At 28.9% G+C, this 8,248-nt stretch overlaps 2 long non-coding RNA genes across 4 annotated transcripts; one reads left to right on the top strand and one right to left on the bottom strand.

The window, feature by feature from the left end:
• Positions 1 to 2,830, bottom strand: LOC110230028. The gene is made up of 5 exons (XR_002333275.1): positions 2,303 to 2,830; positions 1,735 to 1,940; positions 1,477 to 1,563; positions 1,126 to 1,212; positions 1 to 276 (listed from the first exon to the last, which is right to left on the bottom strand). It is a non-coding gene; the product is annotated as an uncharacterized LOC110230028 (long non-coding RNA).
• A 298-nt stretch (positions 2,831 to 3,128) lies between these two features.
• LOC9319907 lies at positions 3,129 to 5,681 on the top strand. 3 transcript variants are annotated; one of them, XR_002333280.1, is made up of 9 exons: positions 3,129 to 3,405; positions 3,514 to 3,631; positions 3,930 to 4,013; positions 4,117 to 4,166; positions 4,270 to 4,399; positions 4,707 to 4,763; positions 4,849 to 4,867; positions 5,003 to 5,100; positions 5,192 to 5,681. It is a non-coding gene; the product is annotated as an uncharacterized LOC9319907 (long non-coding RNA). The 3 variants fall into 3 exon arrangements; XR_002333279.1 differs by having other exon boundaries at positions 3,816 to 4,013; XR_002333278.1 differs by having other exon boundaries at positions 3,816 to 4,034.
• The last annotated feature ends 2,567 nt before the right edge of the window (positions 5,682 to 8,248 follow it).

Below are 8,248 nucleotides of genomic sequence, written 5' to 3'. Positions count from 1 at the left end.
TTTTTTAATAACTAACCTCAATAAAGGTAAAAAATTACAAAGGAATGCCATTACAAATTTTGTATTTCAAGTGAAAACAAAAAATTTCGTCGAGAGGTATAATTGACATTTGGGATTCAAAAGGACGCGGATCCTGGATATTTAATCGGATATCCATCTGGTAAATGAGACGGATCACGGGCGAACTTCGGTAATACACATGAACCTTTGATTGGTTGCATAATGGGCTTTATGTTTATTGGCCCACTATTAATATCAGGCCTTTATGATCCATATCTACAAACATTCAACAGAAAATTAATTAGATAACATGTAATCAAATCAATTTCCATATCAAGCACAACTTAAAATTCGCATAATCATTTATTCTATATAACAACCTGATTCTAAAATATTCCGTTGATTAAGGATAAACTTATTCCAATATTATAACACGTAATCAAATCTATTTCCATATCAAGCACAACTTAAAAATCTCATAATCATTTATTCTATAAAACAACCCGATTCAAAAATATTCCGTTGATTAAGGATAAACTTATTCCAATATTATAACACGTAATCAAATCTATTTCCATATCAAGCACAACTTAAAAATCTCATAATCATTTATTCTATAAAACAACCCGATTCAAAAATATTCCGTTGATTAAGGATAAACTTATTCCAATATTATTCGATTTAATTTATGAGTCATTACCAAAACTAATAAAATCAATATATAGTTGCGATTTATATAAGTAAAATCAGAGATACAAAACTTTTCCAAATCCGAACAACTCCATATAATTTATTATCTACACACAATCTCCGGGATGTTATCAATTAAAATGTAATTAAATAATTTCCGATTGCTTAAAATATCTTTCCATATAAACGAAAACAATTAACTTCCTTTTTTATTTTATATTTAAAATCATACAATCTTTTCAAATCCATATTTATTCTAAATTATATCCAAAAAGAACACACAATATACCCAAAAATTAGCATAATATCAAATATATACCTTAAATATTCTAATAGCATTTATCATATTCCCTGATAATTCTCTAACACCTAGATTGTTAGATAGCCCTATTTCGATTAGTATAAATATATGATCCAAGGTTATGTTAAACTCACCTTCTCAAGCTTCCACCTTTTCTCTACACAATCCCACTAAGAAAATGGCAGCTGAGCTAGCAGTCTCCAGCCTTGCTGACGTCAAACCTTTCAAAACAAAAGGAGAATTCAAGTTAAAATTGTCCATTCGTGGACTCAATACACTCAATACACTGGAGAAACCGTCGAAATGATTCTTGCTAATACATCCGTAAGTAACTATATCATTCTTATATACAAATAATCGTGTGTCATAGATAAACCAATGTTTTGTATGTTTAACATGCGGGGTTTTATATTAACAAAAAGAGATAACAGACTCTTAAATTTATATGCACTAAACAGAGATCTTAAACTTATCAAATGACTAACCTTTATCGATGCAGTTATGTTTCACCCTTCATAGGCAATATCAATTCTGATTCATCCATAATAATTTTACGAGAACTGATGCTTGCACTGTATACATTGAACAAAAAAAAGGGGTAAACTTAGTCAAATCTAAGAACATTCAATGAAAATACAATGTTTTTCATAACAAGTATACTAATTCAGAAAGATAAACAACTAACAATAGCTAAATATTAGGATTAGATTACACTAAAGATGAATCATTAAGACCTCACTAACCTTTATCAGTGCTTTCAGATTCTGGACTGGCTTTAAACTACATCAAATTTGCCTTCTTTAAAGATGTTGTCTGGTCTGTAAACAAAGAATTATCTATCATTAGCACCATATATATTTAAAACATATATTGTTATATAATAATCGTAACAGAGAACTTAGCTTTGTAAAACGTCTTCTATTGGCAACATCATCATCTTTGTAAAAATCTGAAATCCATTTAAACACAAGTAAAATGTTAAAACTTTTAAGGAGACAAAATCTTTTGTTACAATCTTTACACAATGAAATTATAAAAACTATAAACTCTATGGCTTTGCAGATCTAACAAGATAGATTGATTTTTTTGGTAAACACAACAAAAAACTGCAAATCAATTTGCGATTTTTTGATAAAATTAATTGAAAACAAAATTTCAGACTATAATTGGCAATCCTTACTCATGTAAGTCTGGGTTTTTCAAAGTTATTGCCAAATATATCTGTTTAATTTCGAAATTTCTAAGATCCTAAATCGAATCGACAAATTTAGATAAATTTCTAATCTAAATCTGAATAAATAAAAAGATTACCTCAATAAAGAATTCCGATTTCGAGATGGAAAGATCATAAACGCTGACGTAATAGGTTGATGATTGAACAAATTTCTCAGAGATTCTCAGACCGAACATTAGACTTTGAAGAATATAGGGTTTCTTATTTTCCACCGAAAAGACAAAAAATGTCGTCTTAGATATTTAGCTGTCCAAAGAAAAAAAAAGAGTAAAAACTTTAATGAAATTAAAAAAAAACGGAATCATGCTCTGAAGTAAAGAACATTTCATAATGGGTCTATAATAATTTCTGCGGCCCAAGTCTACATTACCTCTGATTCTTTGACTCATGGGCCTAAATTTTTTAAGTTGGATCAATCATCTATATACACTAATTAATATTGCATAAAGTCTCAAACAATATATTTTATGCACCAAACATATTATATTACATTTTTATAAAAATAATCTATTATTTTAATTACTCAATATTCAATCTTACAAATTACACACCAATAATACAAATTTACATATATTACAACAAAACCAAACCAAACCAGTCCAATCTTTCACCAAATCAAAAATATTGTATTATTACTTATATTTCTATTCAAACTTTCAAAAAAATGAAACAAAAAAAAAAACACTGTACCAAATTCTATTTAAAACACTATAAAAATTCTCAAATAAAGTTTCTAATTGAATTGTATATATTCTTTTACCTAATTAACAAAACAAAAAAAAAAATACAACCATTAAATTACATACTAAATAAATACAAATGTTTCGATTATATAATTTAGATAACAAAAAACTTATAATATAAAACCCCGCACGTACGTGCGGGTCCGGACCTAGTATCAGATTAAGAGAATAAGAACGAAATCTCTCAGATCTGGAAATCATATCACTAAATTAAAAAGCATAAATATAACTCAGCTTCGGCAAACTATTAACCTACAATTGTTTAAGTTACTAACAATTGCGAAAATTCACTCTCAGTTTTTTTTTTTTTTGGTTTAATTTAGTTTAAGGTAAATGCTTGCCGAAGAATCTCATGGAGCTTTTGATTATGGTAGATGCTTGCCGAAGAGCTTCAATTAAGAAAGTAACAGCTGTGATTCCGTATTTTGGATAGGAAGGTAATTGTGTTTTATATAGCCTTATCTAGATTAGTTACTTTGACTTGATATAACTTGAAGCTATTTGGTAATCTCTGCTTAACTTATATTTTCTTTTGCTACTTGCAGACACAAGGGCGTGTGATCACTGAAGCCGGTGCAGATCGAGTTCTTGCATGTGATCTTCATTCAGGACAATCCATGGGTTATTTTGATTGACATTCCAGTCGACCATGTGTACTGCCAGGTACACCTCTTTACGGACAAACCAAGCTTTCAATCTGAGTGTTTTATTTGGCTATTCCATAAGATTACCCTAAACATTAACATTTGCTAATTTTGTGAACCTGGAAGAAATGTGGGGACTAGTTTAACTAGTCCTATTTTTAGACAAAGAGTATCGTGTTGCTTATGCGTTATCCCTTTTGTAGATTTTTGGAACAATCTGCATTCTTTTTACTCTATCCCGTCAACTTGCACCTGTGCTTGGTCTATTGATGCTAGCTGTGTCAGTGTTAGTTGGTTAACTCTATATGGATCAACAGTTCCTGTTTATAAAGCACATGGATTAGCTCAAGCAACAATGTCAGATTGTGTATCAGAAACGTTCTCTGCAATCCGAACTGGAAGTTAGTAACTTCATCGTATTTGTATGTTTTAGAGTTTAACTAAATAAATTTTGATTTGCCTTTGAATACGTCATGCTCAAGTAATTTGTATTTTCTTTTATAGGAAAGATCATTTAGCGGTGCAAACGTCAGATGTCTCTCTTCGGTAGTCAGGTCATATTTCAGACTTCTTACTAGCTAACACTCATTTCACAATTGTTGTTTTTTTCTAAATGTTCCATAATCTAGTAATCTAAACCTTTTGTATGATGTGCAGATTCTTGCTTACAAGCTTAGCAGCTTAAAGCTTGGTACTTTGAAATCTATATATAAATCAATAACAGAGTTGCAGTTTATATTTCTCTGTTGGCTCTTTACTGTCTTGGTGGAAGCAAGGTGAAAAGACGGTAAGATATGCTTGTCTGTAAGACTTTTCGGTTGCCATTATGATCAGTCAAGTTGATATTAAGCTTCTTGGCCAATAAAACATAAAGAGAATCGTGTTTTGATAAATTTCTCTTACAGAAGATATTGTTACTAGGCAAACATATTATCTTTAATAAATGACTGGATGTATCTAGCTAGAATCAATTACCTTCTAAATTTTTGAATCAACAAAAACGAAGGAGCAAGTTTCTCTCTATCTCTCTTCTGTGTAGTTTCTTATGTTGTTGCATTTCAGCTCTTCTGAGCAATACCGGTGTTTGTTTCTAGGGCTACCATACACTGTTTGGTGAAAGAGGAGGCTTGCTTAGCGGAGGACAAAGACAGGTATAGAATCATTATGAGCTATGTTTTTTTTATTCTATTGACCTGGATCTATTCCTGAATATAACAGGGCTTTTTTCCCTTGTAGACATGGGCTGCTACTGAAGGTGGAAACTTGGAAGTCACATAGACTCACAAAGAAGAGAACATACAGTTCCTAGCATTTTTGTTGAAATATATACCCTCTCTTTTGGTTCAGTCTACATGTAACTAAGGAGTTCTCAATGGCTATTTGGTTTCAGGGTGTGCTATCTCTCTGTGGCGTCCATGATGCAGAAGCCAAGCTAGTATTTCTATGTGCGTCCAATGACAATTCGTTGCACCTTTATGATTTGCCATCGTAAGTCCTTCCAATGCTGTTTGTTTCATGAGTATAGAATTATGTTTTACTTTCAAAAGCTTAGATTCTGTTTTTTCTGTTCGGTTTACAGAAAAGGGCAAAGTTTTAGCAGAGCAAGAGATCCGATTGATCCAGATAGGTCCCAGGGGCATATTTTTCACCGGTGATGGAAGTGGTCTCGGTTAAACTATGGAAGTGGTCTAAGGAGCCAACCACCATTTTGTCTTGTGGCGCAAAACAGAGCCTTAGTTCCTCACCTTTGTCAAAATCTCTTCTTCTCTGAGTGGCTAGAGTTCTTGCAATTGTTTGTTTTGTTGTACGAGAGATCATTAGTAGCTAGCTAGCATCAATGCATCTGTCTCTCTGGCTCCATTAAGTCTCTGGAGTCAAGACCTGCCTCGATAAGATTATAGACTACTGATTGTATCAACTATAGATTGTATTTGTTTGATGGCCGAGTAGAGATATCGTCTGATTATATAATCTTTGTCCCTCTTTGGTCGACATTCTTTTGTCTTGTAATATATAGCAAAGATCTTTGTGGTTATGTTTCAGTGTAATAAAAGAGATGATTTATCAAATAGAGAATTTCCATTAAGATTATAGTTAGGGTCAAATGTGGTGGAGAATGTATACAATCTTATTATATAAAGTATGGTTTTCAAAGTTAATAACTCATATGATCGTGACACGTGGCAAATCTATCAATCTTAGATTTTGACACGTGTAAAAGAAAATTTCCTTTTTAAAACAAAAAAAGAAGATAATTGAAAGTAATTACAAATTTAAATAATTTTAAAAATGTAAAAGATAATTATAAGAATAATTGTAAATAATTCATATTTCTACAAAGAATTTAAAACTAAGCAAAACCCTCCAACATTTTCCATGAGTGGAAAAATGTCAAAAGATAATAAAAGAAATTATACGTTTTTATATTTCAATTAAACAAGAAAAAAATCAGGCAAATTTATTAAAAAGGAAACATATGTTATTATATATTATTTTAAAATTTGATATTATTTATCTCAATTTCTTTTTCAATTATAAATATGTGATGATTTAATTAAACTAATCCTCATATTATTTATTTGAGTTTATTTTTTTCAATTAGAAATATGTGAGATCAATTTTTTTCCTTTTTGTAATATTTTTTTACTTAATTATTTTTTTTCTGTCCTAAATTATGATTGTAGTATAGTTAGATTGTTTATTTCAATTTCTCTTTTCATATTTACATTATCCAAGATTCATATCGTCGTGTCTATAATTTTTTATTTTTAGTTTAACTGTTGTATCTTTAAATTAATTTTTTTGGTTTCTACGTTCAGTTTAAATTATATAAGATTTATAATATATCATAGTTCTAATGATTTAAGATAGCGACATGTGTCCGGATTTAAATTAAAAATTTACATTATTTATATCACTATTATTTTCTAATTAGAAATATGTGATGATTTTATGTAAAGTTTTATATTGTTTTCTTTGAAATTCTTGAATATTTTAGAAACATATATGCTTCTTTTTTTTTGATATTTTGAATTTAATTATACTATTTCAAAATTGTTTATTTCAATTTCTATGTTCATATTTGAATTATACAAGATTCATATATCATCATGCTTATAATTTTTTGAATTTATCAATTTTTATTGATTGATCATAAAGTTATTGCAATCGAGTATATAGAATCGAACCCGCAAGGTTAGCTTGGAAGGCTAAAGAATTTAGTCGATTTATCATTTTTATATTTTTAACGTGTCTAATTAAACACCAATTTGGTTTTATTCACCAACTTTATGATGAATATTTTTAATTTATGTTCTTCATATAAGTATACCATGAATTATTATTAAGTGATATATCTTTCATTCGAAATATTTTGAATTAATAATTTTAATGGTTAAAAAAACAATGCAACAGTGAAAAAGTAAAACAAAATTTCTGCTTACAACGTTACTAGATTTGGGTGCGGAGTTATGTTTGTAGATGTATTTATTTGGTATAACATTTATTATCCTACCTCATATCAATTTGGTATTCGGTTTAATTTCAATTTGGTTTAGACAAAATAACTAATCGGATTTTTTTTTGGTTACCGTAAAGAAAATTACATAATTAAAAAGAGAGAGAAAATAGACATATCAATTTTGAGACAGAAAATCTGTATGATCACATATCTACCACACACATTTAGTCACATAAGCGTTAATTTATTCGTTTGTGATTGTATATCGTGTAGGTCTAGGATTCGAATGGAATATCCGTATATTATGTATTTTTGTTTAGGTATTTAATTTTTACATAATTAGTTGAATTTATCTATATTTTCTTTATTTTCTCAATATTTAACTATAATGTTTTAGAACATACCCAAATTTTTCAAAATTTCCATCACGAAATAAACTTTACCCGTCCCAAAATCTTTTATTTGGCACATGCTATGCTAGATAAATTGAAAGAAACATTTTAAATATATGATTGCAAGCAATGTTTTATTTTAATTGTAATATGTTATACGACATTTTTTAGGAATTCTCATCCCATCTCGTTCAAAAAGTCAGTTTCAATATTTAAGGTTAACACACTATTATAATCTTAAAAATATGTTTACGAATCAAAGTATTAAATATAGATTTGAGTTATATGCTTGATTTTTTTTTTAAAAAAGAATCTATAATTAGAGTTATACTAGATGGTGTACCCGCGCGTTGCGTGGGATTTAGTTTTAAACTTTTATTTTTTGTGTATAAATATAATCAATTGAATTTTAAAAGATTTTATTTTACTCATGTGCATTATATTTCCAAAGTAGTAAAAAAATTTCACTATAATTTTTCTTGTTATCTTCTATGATTCACTCGTTGTCCCCGACATCTACTCTCTTTTCTCCTTAGATCGTTTCTATTTTTTCCTTCATATCATTCAATACTCTTTTTTTTATATAAGTTTCATGATCTTTTTATTAAAGTGAACATTAGAAACAGAAATTTGAGGAAATGTTTGTAATAAGTTTTTTTTTTTACCATCTTTTTGCATCTAAAATTCCTTTATAGAAAACAAATCTCAGATATGGACTCATTGTTATTCACAAACATATGATTTCAATGTGAAATTTTGCACTTTCTACATATATAATTTAACA

The sequence above is a fragment of the Arabidopsis lyrata genome, assembly GCF_000004255.2.
Source record: "Arabidopsis lyrata subsp. lyrata unplaced genomic scaffold ARALYscaffold_3, whole genome shotgun sequence".
NCBI lineage: Eukaryota > Viridiplantae > Streptophyta > Magnoliopsida > Brassicales > Brassicaceae > Arabidopsis > Arabidopsis lyrata.
Note: the sequence above shows the minus strand (reverse complement) of the source record. Positions and strands in the feature narration are given on the sequence as shown.